Below are 23,477 nucleotides of genomic sequence, written 5' to 3'. Positions count from 1 at the left end.
CCATACCATCCTTATAGATTTTTGCTTTTAACTCGTTCTCAAATTGGAATTTTAAATGCAATAGCTTGACATTAGTTTTCGGCTATGAAGGACCTACCCCGCTTGAGGTTCCCTCTTTGAAACTCACCCTGTTAATTCCTTCAGCCATTATAGTATAGGATCTTTCTGATGAAATACCAGATAGAAACTCCTCTACAATGGTCTTTACTGGATACTATGGCCCTTGATTCACACTCTCTTCTGTTGAATTGTTGCTGCTTACTTGGTCTTTTACGATGGGGTTTCTATTTTGGTACAATCTTCTAGTCGTAAATGAAGAAATGATTTGCAAAACCCTAACCTTGTTACCTCATTGATTGTTTCAAGTTATTCTGTTTTGAATTGCTCGACACGCCACACATTCTCACACCTGTACCCTGTACAAAATACTTGATGGCTATGAGTTTACAGTCGCTCGGTTAGCCAATGTCCAAAGCTGACTAAATTTATTTCTTACTCTCTCCAATCACAAATCTCTTAATAAATCCTTCATTTTAATTCCAAATTCAGTTTTGGAAAGTCCACAAGGGTTTTGGTGATTATCCGTAGCCTTGGTCCAGTCCTGGAATAAATTTGTCCCAAAGGAACATGGATCGCGATCCATGTACCTTGGTGCAATTTTGGAAAAATTTTGCTTTCCCACCTTGGCCTTGGTCTATTGGTCCCAAGTAGATGCTTTTTGTGAGGTTTGAGTCTCACTTGGGTGATCAAAAGCTATTCACTTGGTCTGTGCTGGCACTTTGTTTGTCCAGGCTGTTTCCACCTTTTTTGACCCCTTTATGAGTTTCTTTCAACTTCCTTACTTTGAAAGGCTTTTGTTCAGTATGATATGAAGTCTTTATTGGCCCAAGTTTTGTGCTAAATTCAAAACTTGGTAGGTTTATGCCTTTAGGTGTTGTAACACCCCTCTTTAAGTTTCGTCGCATTCGGAATCCGTTTGGATGTCGTAAAGACGTGATGACCTAGAGCTGTGAGACTGGACATAGGTTGACTTTCTGACTAGGAAGTGATTGATTTGCTATTGTAGCTGCATGAACAATTCTTTAGGTTCAATTCTTTGATATTGCAACCTCATTGAGTCTCCGTTCCCCATCCCGAGTTGCTTCCCTGTGTATTGACATTATGTTAGTGCCAAATAGCTATGCTATAGACGTCCATCGCGACGACCCGCTAACATCGGCGCCGCTGCTGAGGAAGTCGATCCTTAGGTGGTGAGTGACCTAGTTGTACAAAAAAAATCCTTTCCAGAGATTTTGACACCCATTCCATTTACAACTAGACAGTAAAGTAGCTAGACGTAGGTTTAGTGCTTAGTAGAGACTGGAGTCGAGGACTAGCCAGTTCTACTCTTTATAAGTAAAGCAAGTTGTGAGTGAAGTACAAAAGGTATTTCGTTCTTTGATTTTCCCTATGCTTGAAGGATTGTTTCACCATACATTTCGTTGTCATTTCTGCACTATTAAACTCATTTATGTTTGTAGATACATTTCAGTTTATAGGAGTAGGTTAAGTAATAACCTTCACCATCAATTGGGGCTAAAAGGATCAGGGTAAAAACTATCCGAAACCTTATTTTGGTACCAAAGACCATAACCTTGAAATTTTACAAATTTGATGGTCAAAGCTTCAAAGTTGAAGCAAACTCAACAAAACCTGGCAAAAAGGGATTACAAGCTTGCAAGAGGCAAACTGAATAGTTTTTTCCTGGATTGGTTGCCAAACATGGATCGCAATCCACGTAACTTTATGGCCAATTGACTAGAAATTACCCTCATTTGTTCAAACTAACTCTCAGATACCAAAATCTTGAGTTTGGCCAAAAATAGAATGTTAAAAGAACATCCAAATCAAGAAATTGGGTCAATCTATACAAAACCTTGAAAATTAAGTAAAATTTGGAGGAACTGAACTTGTAGTTGTCCAAATACAAAAAGGGGTGAGATTTGGGTTCAACAAGAGGCAAGGAATCAGCAAGACAAATTTCATGACCAGATGCTTCCAAACATGAATTGCTATCCATTTACCAAGTTGACATTTGGACATGATAATTGACCAGTACACTCTTGAGAACTGAGGGAACAACTTTTCCAAGAGGGACCTTAGCAAAAAAAGTGTAAAGAATTGCTTAAAAAACAATATTTCTTCCTGATTGCCAAAAATCGCAAAGCAAACACAAAATCTCGACTTTGGGTGGGTATAAGAGATCCAAATTCAAAAAGACTAAGGGAGTAGGGTCATCTTAACATAAGTAAGGATATTGACCAACTTCCATGCCAATTGATGTCAAACATGGATCGTGATCCATCCCAAAAAATGTATAGAAAATTGAAACAAAACTACACGAAAAGGTTCCCTTTAGGCTTAGAAAAGGTACAAAAAACACGATCCATCCCAAAAAATGTAAAGAAAACTGAAACAAAACTACATGGAAAGGTTTCCTTTAGACTTAGAAAAAATAACCATTTGAGCCCTCAAATCAACACGTTTAGCTCACAGATAAGACATTGTGAACCACAATAGAATTGAGTATTATTACACTTAGATTAAAGAGACGATGAACACAATGTGCTATTCAGAATCAAATTCTGATTACCAGACAAGGAGAAAGATTGATTACAAATTGTAGCAGAAGTGTAGCTCTCAGTTGACATCCAAAAACTCTCTAAAGATAATGATAATGTCACTTTGAAAACTAAGGGTTTTGACAAAAAGGCTTGGGATCCTTTCCCACAGTCATTGGACATTTACAAGGCTTTATGGCTTTTGTAGCAGAATACAAGGACTAAAGGACTTTATGATTACATTTCTTGACTCGTCACTCTATGATTACAAGGTTTCCTCCGAAACCCAAAAACAAAGATAGAATATAGGGGTTGTGACATGTCGCCATCTTCCTTGGTTGCTGCTTCTGCTGTTTTCGTCCAAACACATCCTCCTAAAGCATCACAGCCCACCTAGCCTTTTGACCCTTCAAATCAGAATATTGTGTAAAGTATTTTATGCTTTCATGGTCAAACACTTCTTCAAATTGAGCACCATACAAACAATGTTGTCGCATTTCAACAAATACACTACTGCATATTGAAAGGAATGAAGTAATGAAGTGTGCTAGTCTCCACCCAACCATGTTATCTTATAGCCTCCCCCCTAGCATGCACACTGTCCGACTGTCGATGGCCTTGCCCGTAGGACCCGTGTCCTTACATTACCACCCCCCGCCCCCCCCCCCCCCCCCTTTTGGAGAATCGTTTTTTCCCTAAAAAACAAACGTAGAAAAACGTTTCTTAAGTGTGGAGACATTCTCCCATGTAGAACCTTCTTCAGGTCTATCTGGCCATTTTACCAACACATGTCGTCTGACATGATGTCTGGTACGAAGCTCATGAGGATCCAAAATCTTTTCGGGTTTATGAGGGATTCTTGGCGGTTCTATAATGTCAGCTAACACACCTGTGTCAATGACATTATCATTCTGTCCTAGCTATTTTTGTAAATGGCTAACATGAAAAACCAGATGAACTCATGAGTGCTCAGAAAGAGCTAACTTATATGCCACTTGACCTATACGTTTGAGAACGGTAAACGGTTCACAATATTGTGGGGAAAGTTTAGCAACTTATTTTGTCTTCAGACTTTCTGAATGCTCTGGAACCTTTAGGAAAACCTTGTCTCCTTCTTGGAAATTAGCAAGACGGCGATGCTCATCTGCGTACTTCTTATATCTCTCTTGAGCTTGCTTAACATTCAGTCGAGAAACTTGAAGCATATCAAAATGGTCTTGGAGAAAATCCTTCACTTTTTGTATCTTCTCCGTAGCCAACCCTGTTGTAACAAGTGATTTTAGGTTGAAAACCAAATAAAAGCATAAAAGAACTAAACTATGTAGTCACATGCTTTGAACTATTATAAGCAACTTCCAATATAGTCAAGTAGTCTTCCCAATCCGTTTGCTTCTTGCTAACATACGCTCATAGTATATCCTCTAGCACCTGATTAACCCTTTTGGTTTGACCATCTGTTTGTGGATGATCAACCGAACTAAGGTTAAGTGTAGTTTCCAACTTTTGGAACACAGCTCTCCAGAAGTGATTATTGAACTTTCGATCTCTGTCACTAATGATACTAGCTGGAAGACCATAGAGTCTATATATATGCTCTATAAATAGCCAAACTAATTTCAATGTCTTAATCGTAGTCTTAGTGGGAATGAATTGACACATGTTTGTTAGACAGTCTACAATTACCCATATGGCATCATGGCCACAATTTGTATTAGGATTGTCCTACTACAAAATCCATAGAGATACTCTCCCACTTACCTTGTGGAATCTCTAAAGGATGGAAAGGCCACCTACCTTGAGGCGCTCTGCCTTATTAACTTGGCACTGTTGGCAGTTTAGTACGTACTCTTGAACATCATGATGTAAGCCTAGCCAATAAAATTGTCGTCTAACTAAGGCATACGTCTTACGAACACCTGGATGATCAACACTTGGACTATCATGACACTCAAATAATATTTGGCACCTAGTGTCTCTGTCCTTTGGCACACATACTCTACACTTGTGGAGTAAGTAGCCATCATCAATGGAAAAAATTTTCCATTGCTTAAGCTCGCCTTGAGTAGAAGTGGAGCTGTGTGTGTTGGAGTTTTTATTTGTGCATGGTAGAAACATGTTGATTTGGCAGTGCAAAGACATGTGAGTACGTGTGAGGGATCCCTTCTTAAGATTGCACTCCACGCTTTAGCATATGATTGATCTTGTGCATACTTGCCACGTAATGACTCCAAAAATTCACTTTTTATTTTTGTGAAAGCGAGTGAATTAATCTGAGGCATCCGACTTAGTGCATCCGCTACTACATTATATCGCCTGTTGTGATACGGTAGCTTACAATCATAATATTGAAGGATCTCCACCCACCTAGCTTTACGATCCTTCAAGTCCCGTTGAGTAGTAAACCATTTTATGCTCTCATGGTCAAAAACCACTTCAAACTCGACACCATATAAATAGTGTTGCCACTTTTGTAAAGCGTGAACTATGGCATAGAGCTCCCTCTCATATATAGAATAATTTTGTTGAGATCTATCCAAATTTTTACTCTCAAAGGCTATAGGTCTCCCCCCTAGAGAAGAACCGCACCAATTGCTTTATCACTAGCATCAGTCTCTACCACAAACAGCTTAAGTGGGTCAACTATTGCTAGGATGGGAGCAGTGGCTACAACTACCTTGAGCTGTTAAAAATTGCACTGTTGGCCTTCTTTTCAAGAAAAGGTCTCACCTTTTTCTTTAAGTCGATCCTTCATAGGAACAACTATTTTGGCATAATCACGAATATATTGTTGATAAAATCCAGCCATGCTAAGAAGGATTGAAGCTCCTCAACCGTGTTGGGATGTGGCCGCTGCCATTAAAAAATGGCAGCGACCTTGTCAATGTCCATCTTGATACCAGAATAAGAGATCACATGGCCGAGGTAATGTATCTTTGTTTCAAAGAAATTGCACTTGCTTGGCTTAGCATACAAGGTGTGAGTGTGTAGCTGTTTGACCTAGTCTTACTATAAACGAGAATGTCATCAAGGAAAACCGTAGTAAATTTTTCAAGATAGGGATGTAAGACACTATCCATGAGTGTCATAAATGTAGCTGGAGCATTGGTTAAACCAAAAATGCATAATGCTCGAACCACGGTCTAAAGGTAGTCTTAGAGATATCTTTGAAAAGGATACGCACCTTGTGGTATCTTGAACAAAGATCTATCTTTGTATAGTATCTTGACCCATGGAGTTGATCAAACAACTCATCCACTTGAGGTAGAGGATACTTGCTCTTGATGGTTATAGCGTTTAATCCGTGATAATCTACGCACATGCGCATAGTACCATCTTTCTTTTTTACCAATAGAATTGGCAATGCCCAAGGCAAAGTGCTAGGTCTAATGAAACCACGAGCAAGGTAGTCAACCAAGTGACGCTCAACCTCCTTGGTGTCACTAGCACTCATACAATTAGGTGGTTTACTCACCGGTTTAGTGCCCGTCAGGACATCTATGCCATGCTGCACATCACGTGTAGGGGGTAAATCCAACCCTAAATCACTTGAGAATACATCACTATACTTCATGAGTAAGTGAGTCAGCTTTTTCCATGCAAAAAGAGAAAGTAAACTGGAGCTATGCTGGGATGGAGAATCTTGTAATTCCTTTAATGTTTGTTTTGCAACAGTTGCACATTGCTCAACATAATTAGAATTGAGAGCACTCTGCTCTTTAGAATTGAGAGTACTTTGCTTTTTAGAATTGTTAGCACTTTGCTTTTCAATTAAATTCATTGTGCATACCATATCTAGAATCCACAACACTTTGCTCTTGAGAATTCACAAGATTTGGAGACAAGCAGTAACACAAAAATACTTCATCTATTAAATCTGCTTTCTATAAAATAAAGAACTCAGGTACATATAAGAGGTGAAAATGGTATATTTTTCTCACCAAGAAAGAGCACATGTTTACCATTGGCCATAAAGGATAAGGAATTGTGTTCGTAACTAGTGTGCAATGTGTTTCCTGAACCATGCAGCTGCTCCCGTCCTAAAACTACATCAGCACGGTCCATGTTGATAACTTGAAAGTCAAGGGTCATCGTATGATCTTGAACAATAAGTTCCAACCCCTTGAACTATTGTGTCCCATACTTCTTTATCATTCTCAAACATCTATTCTACCACATACTTGTGGGAGTAGGGAGTCTGTGTAAGCTTCAATTTCTTGACTAGCTTATAGTTCAGGAAGTTATGAGTTGCACCATCATCCACTAAAATACGAACACGTTGTTCATTAATAGCGCCATGCATGCGAATCAACTCATGGGGGCCAAAGGTGGGTTGCCACATTGAAGCAGGCACACAACACTTGTGCTTTTTTCCATATGAAGAACCTCTACATCACAATATTTAGGAGATGAATCTAATGCGAGGTGGTGCACCGTATGCATGGCCTTTTCTTGTTATGCTTGTCCGAAAGACACTTGAAACACAAATTGTGTTTCTTTGCACGCTCAAAATTGGCAATTATGAGAGACCCACGTGGAGTATCTCCTGATTGCTTAGGATTCTTAGCCTCTTGAGGGTGGGGAGAGGTAGATTGTCTCTTGTTCCTTTTGGAACGTGTGGGAGATCTACTTTGCTATTGGGTCTTAGCCAAAATGCTCTTAGCAAAATTATTCTTAGAGTAGGGAACATTTCCCTTCCTCCCTCGGTCATCATCATACGTTTGGGCATGAGCGATATATTCTTCCAAAGTTTTTGGATGTTGGGTCTTGACATGAAGATGATAGTCTTTGTCAAGACCCCTATTGAAACCCCGTATCTTTTGGAATTCATCTAGACCTTCTAGTTTTAATATGATTTCTCTATACTTAGAAAAATACTGAGTGAGAGAGAGGCCATACATGCGGCATGCATCCCATGCTATCCAATTCTTATCTTCTTCATTGGAGTCCAAAAACTCTAAGTTGGAGAAAGAAGCTTGAAATGCAGCCCAAGACTGAGGATGAACATCTATTGAAAATGTCATCCACCACTTATAGACCTTGTCTTTAAGAGATAGACTTGTTTCCACAGGTGTCTTAATATCTGGGGTGTGTCTCAGTCTATGAATATCACTCCATTTGTGTAAGAACGTATTGACTGCATCCTTGTTGCAATCATGCTCCACCCTGAAACTCAGGACTGATTTTCCTAAGTAATGCATTGCTCCCTTCTGCATCGTTTGAAGCACTTGCCTCATGGACTCCTTGAGTCGTGCGAATGTGGGTTCCTTGAATCATGCGAGATTAAGTTCCTTGAATCGTGCCAACCCGGGCTCCTTGAGTCATCTGTAAATTCATAAATGTCATATGTAGCTCAATAAGGTTTGTAACATTTGTATTTAATGCAGAGAGGTTGCGTTCAAGTACGCTTTGGCCATTTTCCAAATTCTTGAAAGCAGCCATACCTACAAGGCCATGATCTCCTAGAACATCATCGTCGTGCATATTTTACACAAAAAAAACTCACAATTTTATAGCATTGGAAAGACTATTAATTTATTATTCATTACTTTATTACTGATGTGACACCTTAACAGCCTCATATCCTATCGCACAGTCAACAAAATAATTACAAAAGAGTGCACCGTAATGTGTTCATTATAAGATCATATCCAAAATTGATACTAAGGCCCACTTCATAATCCTACTTACAAAAATTAGAAACATCAAATGCTACACATCAATGCTTGGATAGGTTCTACCCCAGCTAAGGGCCTTACCTATATCAACATCAACTAGAACATGCTGATGGATAAATTTTTTATCATTTTGGATTAGCCCTAACACACAAAATAAAATAAAATGTAGAGGTTTGCATGCAAGATAAGGTTTTTGCTTTGCCACCCGATCCATGAACTCTGGGCATGTGCACGATGGCTCCTTACAAATGTGGACAATGTATAACCGGACATGACCATCTTTGCTGTGGGTCTCTACTTTGAAGACCTCTTCAACACCACCTACTCCACATATCTCCTCTACCACCTTTGCCTTTAACTCTAGTGCTAGGTTGATCTTGTGTGTAGCATCGCCAAAAATGGAAGACCAATATCGTACGTGCACACCATCCAGCATTGTGACTTGTGCTCTACCTTGAGGAGTGGTTGTATCATCAAATTTGATAATAGTGTTGTTTTGTTTTGAGCTAGAGCAACTGGCATAGCAGGAAAGTTTCCTTCATTGATAAACTCCACTTAATACCCCCCTTCAAAAAATATTTGCACCTCATCACTAGTTAGGTTGGCACCCACATGCATAACCCAAATGTCTGTGGCTCTATGTTTTGGTCTACTATATGGAAATGCAGGACATGATCTGGAAAAAACCAAAACCACTACCGCACCACACCTTTGGGATGCTTTTGGTGTCCTTCAAAAGATGGGACTAGTACACCAATGCTTGAACTTGCAATATTCTACCCACACCTTTGCCCTCCTATTGGCGTGCCACTGCATGTGAGTCTGCTACCTTGCGACATTCGTCGTACTCCACATTACTTCATTTACCTTGCATTCCATTACACACTTCCCACCTAAATTTATCCTATGTTCTAGGCTTTGTGATGTGCTAACTGAGTTGTACTCCGACCTTTGTGATGCATCATCTTTCACATTAATAACTTCAGTTGGTCTTCACCTCCTCCGTGATGTCTCTTTATCTCATGTCAATGGGGTGTTTTCTTTGTACATTGGAGTGCCCTCAATAGCCTCATTCACCATCCTTATTACTTAACTAAGACAACTTCCATGGTGGTCAGCAAGTTTTTGTATCGATGGGCCCTTCCCAATGTGTTTCCCACGGTTGTAAAAAATGTCCTTTGTGCTCTGTAGAATAGAATTTTCTAGGTCAATTGTACATGCATCATACAATGAGATGTGTCTATGAAAACCTTCCTCTGCCAGCTAGCTACCATGCTTGCTCTTGGCAAGGTTTGTGCATGGAGTGTCTAGTCCATAGGAGCTTCTTTCAGTACATGTCATAATGCCACCCCAATGTCAAATACGAATTTCCCACCAACTCAGCCATGAAATCATGTATGGACTGTTGTGGTCCATGCAGTGTCCGTTGTGCCACCATTAGTGTATCAAGCAAGCCCTTGCTACTGCAGCCTCCTTTGTTGGTGCATGCCTCCACTTCTCACACATTTCTTTGTGTATATGTTGAGAAGTTTGTGCCACATACTTTGTTGTATGTTGATTCAAGCTTTGCTTCCAATGAAAAAGGAAAGATTGCTCTCGTCCGCTCATCACGTTATTCTTGTCTCCGCCATTGAGAACAATTTAGATTCCATTCCAATTTGCTTGAGCTTTGTCCACCATGAATCCAAAGAAGTTATCTCTTTCAAACCCATGTGATATCATTACTTCATTGAGGCACTCCCAAAACAAACATTGAGATTCCATATCTTCCTCCTTCATTTCAGAAGTTGCAATAGTAAGAAGGTCCTACTGCATGCTGCAAAAAAACTGTCAAAGGATGTGTCATGTGCGACCTACAGTGTTGCCAAGGTTACCCACATACCTTGAATCATACATGATAGGCCATGGCGATCCAATCGTTCACGCGTCTAGTGTGATCGAATTGAATCCATGCATGTTAAAGCTTGTCGTCCCCATCTTGTCATTCATGCACTTGAATGACCCCAGACAATGACTGAGACGACGTACTACTCTAGGAAAAACTATACTAGATTTTTGAGGCTTTGATCACAAATGAGGATCATACTTATTCTTCATTGCATCCATATGTTGCACCTTCCCCATGGTAGGTGGAAATTCCAAAACAAGGTCTCCATTGTAGGCTTTTGGAATCTCTTAAACCTGCTCCACCCGTTGTATTTGCATTAAAAGTTTTGCCAATGTGCTCGTCTTCTTGGCTTGCAGTGTTGGAATTAGGGTTGTAGGAAAACACACCTAGCTTGGAGAAGACAAAGGAAGCTCAAGGCACACAACAGAGAGTGTATTACTTAGTGTGCAATGGAAAGATAAGATAGCCCTAGAGTAATGGGTGTATATACAATGCACGGGGGAAAAAACCTCCTAGTGAGGGGAAAAATGCCCCGATGGTCCTAAGTGTGTTCACACACATCACTACCGCATGTGTATGGTAACAAATCTCCCCTAGGAGGGATGCAATGAACGAGAGCTGGCACCTAGAGTATAGGGAAGTGCCATGTCCTATAAGGACATGATCAGTCCATATCGGGGAGTACGCCCAAAGCTTTTTGGAAAGCTTCAAACTTCTCACGAGACAATGCCTTTGTAAAAATATCTACAAGGTTGTCCTATGTTGGCAGATAAGCCAAGCTGATCTCTCTTGTTGAGAGCCTCTCCTCGAGATAGTGGTAATGCACATCAATGTGCTTTGTGCGAGGATGAAAAACTTGGTTTCTTGCAACTACCAATGCACTCTAACTGTCAATGTAGATAGTATTGGTAGTGTCTTGTCCAACACCCAAATCAGCCATAAGGCGTTTAAGCCATACACACTCAACAGTAGCTGTGAAGACTGCCATGTACTCAGCCCCACAACTGGAAGTGGCCACAATAGGTTGCTTCTTGCTCAACCATGATATGCAAGAGCTGCCAAGCATGAAACAAAAACCACTTGTGGACACTCATGTGTCAAAAAATCCAGCCCAATCTGAGTCCAAAACAGCATGTTAATATGGTGGAAATGATCCCTCCTTGGGATAAAACAAGCCAAGATGTAAAGTGCCACTCAAGTACCAGAAAATCCTCTTGACAACCTGCCAATGCTTAGACCCTGGGATATGCATAGATTTGCTGACCTGTGAGACTGCAAATTGAATATCCGGCCTCGTGTTGCATACCTAAATGAGGCATCCAACAACAGTTTGGTAAAGAGTGACATCTGCTCTACAGGATCACCAACATCATGAAGACTCAATTTCAAACATGTTTCCATGGGAGTGGCAATAGGTTTGCAATCCTCAAGTCCAAATTACATAGCAATGTCTCTGTGTAACTTTTCTAACACAAGGAAATACCACCATCACACTGCTATTGTATACCCAAGTAATGATGCAACATCCCCAAATCTTTCATCTTGAAAGTAGCATTCAAATCAGCCTTAAATTTAGCAATATGTCTCTCATTTGGTCCAATGATCAACAAATCATCCACATAAAGAACCACAATGAGAAGTACATCACCCTCACACTTTACATACAATGTGCTTTCTGTTGGACTGTTACGAAGGCCTCGTTTGACCAAATGAGTGTCAACTTTCTCATACCAAGCACAAGGAGATTGCTTCAACCCATACAAAGCTTTCTTACATCTGCACACTTTATCCTCTTGTCCTTTCTTGACAAACCCGCGAGGTTGTGTTACATAAACTTCCTTAAAATATGTCACCATTCAAGAAATCAGTAACAATGTCTAACTGATGTACATCCCAACCAATATGAGCTACCAATGCACATAGAAAATGCACAGTAGTCATACTACAAGTGGGAGCAAAAGTCTCTTCATAATATATGCATTTTTGCTGTGCATAACCCTTTGTAACAAGTCGATCCTTATAGCGATCAATATCACCATCTGCTTGCGTTTCAACTTGTAAACCCACTTCATACCAATGGCCATTTTGCCAGGAGGCAAATCACATAAAGTCCATGTGTTATTTTCTAGAAGTGCATCATATACTGATTGCATAGCAGCCATCCAATTTTTTGAATTTTGTGCTTCATCAAAAGATAGAGGTTCCTCAACATCATGTAAGCTAGACACATCCAAAGCATAACAATTTGACGCATAAGAGGCATAGCCAGAACCTAAACGAGTACAACTAGACAAAGGTGCATCCAATTTACTGTCACACAAAGTATGCACCATCCATTTAGGCATACCTCTAGCCTGCTCATTCTCAGCCCTTTCCTCATCAAGTACATCATGTACATCTGCATCAATAGGCTAACCTGTAACATTTTCAGAAACCCCCTTAGGCTGTACATTTGCCTTATTGGAATTTACATTTGAACTTCCACCACTGAAAAGAGGCAACAAAGTGTCATAAATTTCCTATGAGCTTACATTACTGTCTCTAGTATATGACAGCATGGGATGAACAGAATCTTCCACAAACACAACATCCCGTGAAACCAGAATACGCTTTGTTTGCGGATGATACAACCTGTAATCTTTGCTTTTAGCAGTATTACCAACAAAATTACATTTGACACCCTTATCATCCAATTTTCTGCGCTGTGTTTGTGGCATCAAAGCACATGCCAAACAACCAAAAATACGCATGTGCTCAATAGAAGGATTTCTATCATGCCATGCTTCATATGGAGTCATAGACATTAAAGCTTTTGTAGGATACCTATTTAGTACATAAGTGGCACACATGATGGCCTCAAGCCAAAACGAATGCAGTAAAGCTTGACTCTTGACCATACATCATGCCATTTCTACAAGTGACCTATTTTCCTCTCAGCAACACCATTTTTCTGAGGCATATAAGGCACTGTACATTGGTGTTTTATACCACAACTAGCCTGAGGCATACACTCCCCCCCTCGATCGGAACGGAGGGTGTCAATAGTACATTTTGAGACATTTTCAACCATAGCCAAAAAAATTGTTTGAAGCACATAAATACTTTGGACTTGGATTTAAGCGGATATACCCATGCATGCGTGGAGTAATCATCAATGAAAGTCACAAAGTAAAGGTAATTGCCCAAGGACGTAGTTTGCATAGACCCACAAACATCACTATGCACAAGCTAAAATCTGCATGTGGCCCTAACTGAACCATCCTTTGGAAACTTTGAACACTGCATCTTACCCAAAATACAGCCTTCACAAACATGTTTGACAGGTGCTTCAAGAGGTGACAAAGAAGCAACCATATCATATTTTTGCAAACACAGCAAACTGACAAAATTCAGATGTTCAAAACGTGCATGCCAAAGTCTTGCATATGAAATAGCCTTTGAGTCCACAACTGCATTTGCAAAATTCTTCCCACACATGTCATACAAAGTGAGCTTATACATCCCACAACATAAAATGGCAGATGCAACAATTTCATCACTGAAACTGAGATCATGTATTGCACATCTGTCATCCACAAATTTGACTACAAGTCCAAGTCTAGCAAGTGTAGATACAGACAAAAGATACTTCTTGATCCCAGGTACATACAATGCATCAACAAGTGTGAAAGAGCTGCCATTTGCAGCAGTAAGCACAATCTTTTCAACTCCCTGAATCGAATAAGAGGCATTGTTGGCACAAGTAACTGCATTTTCATGAGGGACAGAATCAAGAGAGGTGAATAAATCACAATGTGAGGTAAAAGCATTAGGAGCAGGCGATTTTCCACTCATAGAAGAACCATGAGACGTGGTTGCATTGCTGTTACCACCTTTTCTTTGAGCAACTATAAAAGCCTTTTCAATTGCATGCTGTCTAGTCCTGCTTTTTTTGGAAAGTGACTCTTGCAACAGCAATGTGCACAATGCATAAAACTTGACAACTTCATGATTTCCTTGGGTCATAAGTCTCCAAGTACTAGCAAAAGTCTAAAAATCTGGCAAGGCATCAAGAACAGTCTGCACAAGGGAGCTGTTTGAAATGACTTCACATGCAGAAATAAATTGCTCATTGATATCCTTAACACTAGCAAGGAAAGTGTCTATATCATCTTCTCCCAAATAATGATGAGATCAAACTTCAAGTACTACAGGAAGTCACGATATACATATTACAGGACATCCATGTTACATTAAAACTTACACTACTATAAGAAAGAGTTTCTTTTGGCTAGGATTAAAGCATGATCTGTTGAACTATATTACAAGGTATTTGACATGTCAACGTATTAAAGTGGAAGGAGCTTGATACCCTGGTAAGCTTCAACCTATTGATGCACCACAAATGAAATGGGAATGTGTATCCATGGATTTCATTACATGAATTCCTACATCTCTGGGATATAACTTCATTTGTGTGATTGTTGATATGCTTACAAAAATGACCCATTTATTCCCTGTCAAGATAAAATTTACGGCTAAGAAAGGTGTCTTTATGTATCATGGCTTATCTCATCAAATAATTTTGGATCGTGCCGCAAAGTTCACTTCAAATTTTTGGAAAGTGTTATTCTCAGCTACAGGAACCCAATTAGCCTTTAGTACTACTTATCATCTTCAAACTGATGGGCAAATAGAGAGAACAAACCAAATCATTGAGGATATGTTAGAGCTTATTGTATGCATGAATAGAGTAAATGGATCAGAAATTTGTATTTGGTCAAATTTGTATATAATTCCTCCTTCTAACGCTCAATTCGAATGTCTCCTTTTCAAGCATTGTATGCACAAGAGTGTCTTACTCCATTAAAGTAGACAGACCCTCTCATAAGGGTTCAATCATCCAAGGATATGTTGGATGAAATGCAATTGCAAACGGATCTTATACGCCAGGATGTAAAGACTGTTTAAGATAGACACAAGAGCTATGCTAACTTAAACGATCTATTTGACTCTTTGAAGAAGGAGATATGGTATCTTTTAGAGTGAAACCTAAACGTAGTTCATTATAAATGGGTAAATGTAAGAAGCTCAATGCCATATATTGTGGACCTTTTGTCATCACATAGAGAATCAATGATCAATCTTACAGACTCCTATTACCACTGCATATCAAGGTACATGGTGTTTTTAAGGTCAACTTACTCAAGAGCTATGTACCTAATCCAAATCACATTCTTGATGGTTCTCTATATATCTACTTCCACCGATGGAACTTTTGAAGTATACCCTAAAGCTATTCTTCAAAGTAAAACTCAACCTCTCTGTAACTAAACCATCCTTGAACACCTTGTCAAATGGTCAACATATCCTCAGGAAGATGCTACTTGGGAACGTGATGATGTAATGAGACTAAATTATCCAAACTTCATGTTGAGGTGAGACACCTCAAATTTTTCAAGTGTGGAAGAATGTAAGATCCCTGATTTTTGGGTCTTTTCTAAAAATAAGAAAAACAGATTTCAGTATCCGTTTTGTCATATTTTTGTTTAGAATGCTTGTTTGGCAGCGTTGTAAGGTTGTAAAGTGAAAATCAAGGTCATTTTCATGTTTCGGTAGGTCAGATGGACGTTTAGTTTATGTTAACCACTGGCGTCCACTTCTAGTAGTCATGGGTCGTGTTTGTCGATCCAACAGGAAAAGGGTAAGAGTGATCGCCGATGAGAGGCGCACTCTAACAGGAACATTCAAGGGTTAGTTGGCTAAGTATGGGCGCACAAGTGTGAATGGGGCGAGCTCATATAAAAGTCACCTAAACCTAAAAATCATTCATTCTCTCATTTGTGCAATCGAAGAGTGCTCTTGCTCCATCTCCATCTTCTTCTTCTTCATCTCCTTACGTCTGTGTGTGTATGCGTGAGAGAGAGAGAGAGAGAGAGAGAGAGAGAGAGAGAGAGAGAGAGAGAGAGAGAGAGAGAGAGAGAGAGAGAGAGAGAGAGAGAGAGAGAGAAAGAGAGTGTGATCGAGCATTGCGACGACGACACGGCGGCGGCGAAGCGGTTGAGCGTAGAACGGCAATAGCTCCTTCTTCTTCGCGACGAGAAATCCTCCACGAAGGCGAGCGTAGGGAGGTGAGTGGCACACCCTTGCTCTCTTGAGCTTGCTAGATTAGTTTAATTGTGTGCTTGGAGCCATTTGTGGCTCGCACACAGTGTCTCGGCAAGTCCCTTGCATTGACACGTGCAACAAACGTGCACAGTATGGACATTGTGTTCCATGTTTGGCCAGCAGACTCCCAGTCTCTTTAGCCGTTGGCCTGTCTGTGTTTCTCCATTGTGAAATCCTGTATTTTGTATATGAGCCTGTTTGAGGTAGTAGTTGGATTCTTTGGGCTGTACACATAGTCTCAATACCCCATCCTTACCGTGTTGGTACAGCCGTCCTGCTAAAAGTTGGAGATTTTGTGTTTGATGTATAATTGATGGTTGTCTTTCTATTTGTAACGAGCCAATTGTGAGTAGAGGAATGACCTCTTCGCTCCATCTCGGTACCATTTCAATGTTAAACAGATGCGAATTAGGACAATCATCATCGACACCCTCAGGTGCTTCCCCATGAAATAGTCATGAAAGATGATCTACCCTTGTGTGTGTGGTCCCCTCTTTTACGACTACTGTGAAGTCAAACTCAAGCAATAGTATAAACCAACGAACAATTGTTCCAGTGTTGCAAGCTTTGTTTACTAGATATAGTAGTGCTTGATGATCCACGAAGAAAACAAAGTTGTTTGCTAGAAGGTAGTGTCTAAATTTCTTAACAGCATATATCATGCCCAGACCTTCTCTTTTCGTAGTGGTATAATTTTTCTCTGTGTTGTTTAGCTGCCAACTAGAGTAGCAAATGGTAAAATCCATTTTCTTCTCTCCAGGCTGGGCTAATATGCATCCAATGGCATATGCTAATGCATCAACATGAATATGAAAGACTTTGCTCCACTCGAGGGCTTACAAAATTGGAGCAAAAATTAATTGTTGCTTCAATTTTTGGAAAGCCTGCTCGCATTCCTCCGTCTATTCAAACTTAGCAATGAGGGCGTACAACGGCTTAGCTATTAAAGCATATATATATATATATATATATATATATATATATATATATATATATATATATATATATATATATATATATAATGCCTGTAGTACCCGCAATGCCCCATAAATGCTTGCACTTCTTTCATCTTCGTTGGTCTCGATAGTGCAGCAAGTATTTGTACCTTCTCTTGATCAGTTGAAATTCCATTTTTGGACACAATGTGGCCCAAAATTTTACCTTGTCTTACCATGAAGACGCATTTTTACGTGTTTAAGCATACGATACGTTCTGCACTTTTCAAAGACTTTTCCCAAATGAGTGATGTGGTCACTTCTTCGATGAGAATGAACACAAAGATCATCCATGTAAATCTCCAAAAATTGTTTGAGATATCTTTTGAATGCGTTGCTCATTAGTTTTTAAAATGTGGCAGGGGCATTGGTTAGGCCGAAAGGCATTACCCTGTAGGCAAATACACCCCACTCTGTTGCAAAAGCTATCTTATGTTGATCTTTTGCTTTAATCGTCAATTGGCTTAGCCTGAGAACCCATCCAAGAAACTATAGGCCTCCTTTCCTGCTATCCTCTCAATAACATAATCTGTTTTTGGTAGTGGATAGTTATCCCATAATGGTGGCTGCATTTACCTGTTTGAGGTTTACACAGACACGCAGTTTGCCATTCTTTTTGGGTACCACCACAATAGGGGACACCCAATCCGTGTGACCAATCTCGTAGATAAACTCAGCATCCTTCACTTTGTCTATCTCCTCCTTAATTTTCTTGGCAAAAGTTTCATTGTACGTGTAAGGATGTTGTCCGCGTGGTCTATAAGCATCACTCTTAAGGGGTATCGTGTGCTGACAAATCTCAGGATCTATCTCCTTTAGATCTTTGTATGACCATGCAAAGACATCTCTGTATCATCTGAGCGTATCGACTAGAAGTTGCTCATCCTCGACAGTAAGGTCCGTGGCGATGTATGCCGATTTAGGTTGCTCACCTGCTTCTGCTAAGTTAATGCATTTGGCTTTTTCCAACCCATCATATGAGGTCCCTGGTTCTTTGGGATCTCATTTGGGTTTCTGTACCACGGTTTTCCTATCCTGAATGGTGTACTTCTTATAGTGGAAAGGTGCATCAAATTTATCATCATTTGATTCCTCGTCGGTTTCCATATATGTCGTCCAAACTTCCTTCAGGGCTCGTTTCAGTTCATTGTATTTGATTTCGCACTCCATTTTGGACAACTTCAGCGATTTCTCGAAATTGCTCTCTCTCTTTTTGGTTTTTGTTTGTTTGTTTGTTTATTTTGTTTTGGCTGAGTCAGGTTTCATGTATCTCTTTGATATCCCGTCTTTGAGGCAGTTCGTTGCTTCGACTAACCTTTACTACTACATTTTGTCAGTTAACAGAGGTACTGAGTCTTCATTGTGCTTATTTTGGTTGTTTTTGCGTTTATGTCAATATCTGCGTTGTCTTCGAGGATTTTGGTTTGGAAAATCATAGTAGATCACCCGTCGATCCTTCCGTTTGATGCTTTGACTTGAGCTACTAGATAGCTCGTCATTTGCGTTATCCTATAGCATCTTATCAATCAAGTCTTGGAAATCTTCTCCGTCCGTTAGGTCAAGGTCTCTCACTGAGATCTCATCCACTATGTGTCGGCATTCGGCAATCCCGTCCTTGTCAGGGACTTTCCACTCTGACTTCGAAGTTAGGCTGACACCCATCATCTGGAATGGAATGATATCATATCCTTCTTGATCGAAGAATTTGGTGAGGGAGGGTCACCTCATTAACACAAACATCAAGAGTGGCTAGTATTTGTTGCCATCCAAAAGGTTCGAACATCTCTTCTGGAAAAGGCTATGGTATATATGCCTCGTCTTGTGCAGTCCTATTAAGAATGCAATCTTCCTTTTTTAGACTTCCACATTTTGAAGCTTCTCCTGCCCACTGGTGAGCTTTGTGCTGTAGCCAAGCCGGTATTCCTCCTTCCTGGTCAGTTGTGGGGTTCAAGTCTTCTCCTAGGGCTCGTTCTACATCTCTATAGTAGTGATCTGCAACACTAACTTTTGTAGTGACATCCTTGTTCCTTAGATAGATATAGTCGTAGCCCTAATCTTGCACCATTTTGAGTTGATGCATGAACGGTCTGCCCAATATGATATCGAAGTTGTTGCTCTCATCGAAATTTATAATTCCAAAAGTGTGTTCATATGCAATTCCACAAGAGGTTACCACAATCTGCTCCAAGATGCCTATGGGTCTTTCCAGATACCCATCTGCCAATTGAAGTTTTATTCTAGTCTTTCTGAGAGCAGGTTTCCCCCATTTTTCCCACATTGCTTTGGTAGCTATGGATATTCCAGCCCCACTATCCAATATTGTTATCGACTTGACCTCTTTGTACTCCATCGGCAGGTTAGTATTTCCTTCTTCACCTTCACAATAATCCCCTACCTTGTTTATTGGTACTGGCTCATGTTTAGTTTGTTTCGTGGGTTGTGTCTTTAGCGTGTTTGGAGAAGCATTAGGTGGTGGAATTACCAGCCCTATTTTTTCCAAAATTTTCCCGACCTCATCCCAAAGATGCGGTCTAATATGCAGTAACTCAGACAGAATCAATGTGCAGCGAATAGGGGATGACATCAGTTCGTGAAGAGTTTTAGTATCCATCATCTTAGGATTGGCTTTCCATTGAGATGGTGCTTTATTCACCTCCGATCGAGTTTCATGGGTCCCAATAAATGAAGGTAAAGTCTTCAACGAATGAGGTTTACTGTCCTTCGATATGGCTGTTCCGACATCGCCATACAATGATCTGATGTCATTTGGGTAGAGCTCATGCTCCAAGTAAATCTCTGGGATGGGAGCTAACATAAGTGTAGCACTTCCATCTTTTCTATTTTTGATCTATTCCCATAGCTCTTGAGGCCATTGTTCTTCCACTTCCAAAATTGGTAGTGGTACTTGAAAATGCATTCCCTCTATTGTATTGGCTGCCACCCTTGTATCCAACGGTGTTTCGTGTATAGAATCTGGTTGGTCTTTCTTTTCAATTCCCCGCCCCTTTAACTCCTGAATCTTTTTTCGGATTAATACCTCAGTTTTTGGAGCAGTAGGAACTGATGGTTCCATAAGCGCTTGAGCGGCTTGGATGAGTTCCTTGCACATCTTTAGCCTCTCTTTCTCATAGCCCGGATGAGGGTACTTTAACCATCGATCCTTGTGGGTTTGATTAGGCTTTAGCCTGGCCTTGTAAGCTTTTAAAATTGGGTCCAAAGGTTCGAACACCTTGTCTACTAAGATAGATCCTCTCGATGGTATATCCGATGGTTTTTTATCTCGTTGTTTCCCTTAAGGTCTCTTTCCCTTTGCAGTTGTTTCTCTGTTTTCATTAATTTGGTTTCCAATGCCATTTTTTCCTTTTCTCTTTTGGCTTTCATTTTGTTTCGTTTTGCCTTCCAGGATTTCCTAGGGATTTGGACAGACAAATTTTCTATCTCTGTTTGGCTGGCAGGTACGATTCGTGCTGCTTCTTGAGCTTGAGCTCAAGTGACCACATTTATCGAAATGTTCGGTTCTGTTTTTGATCCACTTGAGCTTGGAACAATCCCCATTTTGTTTATGGTTGCCTTCCCTTTGTTGTCAAGGTTTTTTGGACAGTGTGGAATGAGATAGCCGGTCGTACATCCATCACAGAATCCAAAAAAGTTTTACCCGTTCTCCTTTGTTTGGAAAAAATCTTGCCTAATGATCACAACCACATTCATAGCATGGTCCTGCAGATGGTGGAGAAGCTTGTGGAGCCCCCATGGGTTGTCCTGCTCTAGGAGGATACCCCCTAGGTTTGTAGCCCTAATTTGCCATGAACATAAGCATATTCTCATCGACCAAGTAATGGTTTTTAGTTGGCTGTGTGATGTATGAGGGCTCGGGCATCTCTTCAGGAATTATCCATGGATGGTGTCCCTCTGGAGCATATGCATTCCCATCAAATCCCCTCTCATAAGTATTGTCCAAATCTTCACAATACGAGATTACTTGGACCATACTTTGCTCAGAAGGTGGTTCTATGGGTTGAGAAATCCTTAAGATAGCCCTATTTTCCTGGGGTAAGGGAGGTTGATGTCCCAACACAGGTTGAGGTTTTTCCTGCCCTAAGATTGCGTTCTTCGAAAGGATCTCTTAGTTCTGGCCCTACTTGGTACCTTGGAGGGGGTGGAAATTGTGTTAAGTATGGAGCCTGATTTGCCCCTTGTAATTTTTTGTGGTAAAAGCACACATTTGTAAGGACCCCATTATGAGGAGAAGCCATCGTGCGTGAAGGAAAATCACTCGCCGGAAATAAAAATCACTCGCCGAAAACCAAAATTTTCATGACAAAAAATCAGGGACTTTTTTTTCCCTTCGCCAGAATATTACGGCCAGACGGTGGCCGGAAAGTGGTCGGAAAATGATCGGTTGGTTGGCTGGTGGTCGGTAGTCAATGGCCAGTGGCCGGTGGTCGGAAGTCAATAGCCGGTGGCCGGTGGCCGAATTCAAAAGTGGACTTGTCTTCTCAAGGGCAGCCACACATGGGCGGATTGGAGGGTCCGATTTGGACTTATCTACACAAGGGCGGTTACACATGGTTGCCTCTCATGAGAGAGGGCAGCCCTTTTGGCCTATAAAAGGAGGCGATTTCTACACACATTTTAGTGTGTGAAGTTGATGCAACAAGGTGAGTGTGAGGTGGTGAGAGTGAAGCAAAGTGGGAGCTCTATTAAGGGTATAATCCCTTTGTAAACTACATCTTCTTTTGAAGTACTAAAGCCATTGAGTGGCTGCTTTCCTGTGGACGTAGCCCACATTGGGTGAACCACGTATATCGTGTGTACTATCTCTCTCTCTTTACTCTATAATCTCGTGTGTGTGAAATCTATCTCTCTCCATTAAGTAATCTACTCAAATATCTATTTAGCTACGTCATATTTTCTAACAAATTGTTGCCCTCCATGTGGTCCGTATTGTCTCTCTCTAACATAGTTTCAATTATAGAAACATTTGTGAGTTTCATGGTTTGTCCATTTTTGTTCGGCAGCACACCACTTCAGTATTGACTGTGAATTTACTCCTGGCCTTTGTTGAAGGTTGCACCACTGGGTGGGATGATCTCCTTCACAAGTGTTGCATTTTCAGGTGGACGGTTGTCGTGTGTTTGGGTTTGTTTTGTTTCCTTGGTTTATCCTTATGATCACTTCCTCGATCATTTGATCAAAGTCCGGCACAGTTGGGTTTTGACCTCCCAATTTTGTTGTAGACTCACTAGTGGTTGAAGAGGTGCTACTCTTCCCTTAATCCGTGTCTTCAGTAACCTCCCTGTATGCCTTGCAATTATCTACGAGATACAACAACTCTTTCTTGATTTGCTCAAAAGTTACATATGACTTCAAGTGCAAGTCCTTTTTAAGCGTGTCATTTTGCAATCCTTCTATGAAAAGGACTGATAGTCTTTCATCCTGAGTAAGTTCTCGAGCAGGGCATCTCTCTATGTACTGCTTGAAACGAAGCGATGCTTCCTTCACTTTTTCTTTCTCCTTTTGCCTGAATGCATAGATCTGGGAGACAGTGTTATGCTTGATCCCCCTCTTTGAGAATTCCTCAGTGAATTCTCGGAGAAGTTGCTCAGTACTTGGGAATTCCAAGCTATTTAATGGTTGGAACCAAGTCAAGGTAGTACCTACTAATGTCAACCCAAAACCTTCATATTGAGTATGGAAATCAGTTACCTGTTTCGCTTTCAACACTTGTTTGAAGATTAAAACATGGGCATACGGATCTCCGGATCCATTATACTAGTTTTTGGGGACGCATTTTTCCACCTGAGACGGTCGCATACGTCTAGCCACTGCAACCATTCTAACAACACTTGGTCCATCTAGTGTGGCTTTTCTAGGTTCGTAATCTCCTCTTGGTACTACCAGTGGTATCCTATCCGCTATACATTCGTCAAGTCGATTCCGTGTAATAGTCGAAGGGATTCTAGTGGTGTAAGTGATGCCAAGAACAGTACTGCCCCTATGTGTGTTCATGGCTAGACGCCGTCGATCTTGAAGGTCCTGTTTTTGGGACTCGTTCATCCATAAGAATCCTCCACCCTGGTTCTCAAGGGGCTCACATGTACAGTCTCAGGTCTCGTGTGAGTAGTCGTGGTTTTTACCTCTTCCAGATTTACATAGTATTGGTGGAGTGGTC

The sequence above is a fragment of the Adiantum capillus-veneris genome, chromosome 12 (assembly GCF_014529385.1).
Source record: "Adiantum capillus-veneris isolate H3 chromosome 12, ASM1452938v2, whole genome shotgun sequence".
Classification (NCBI taxonomy): domain Eukaryota; kingdom Viridiplantae; phylum Streptophyta; class Polypodiopsida; order Polypodiales; family Pteridaceae; genus Adiantum; species Adiantum capillus-veneris.
The sequence above is the reverse complement of the archived record's forward strand: the minus strand, read 5'-3'. Positions refer to the sequence as shown.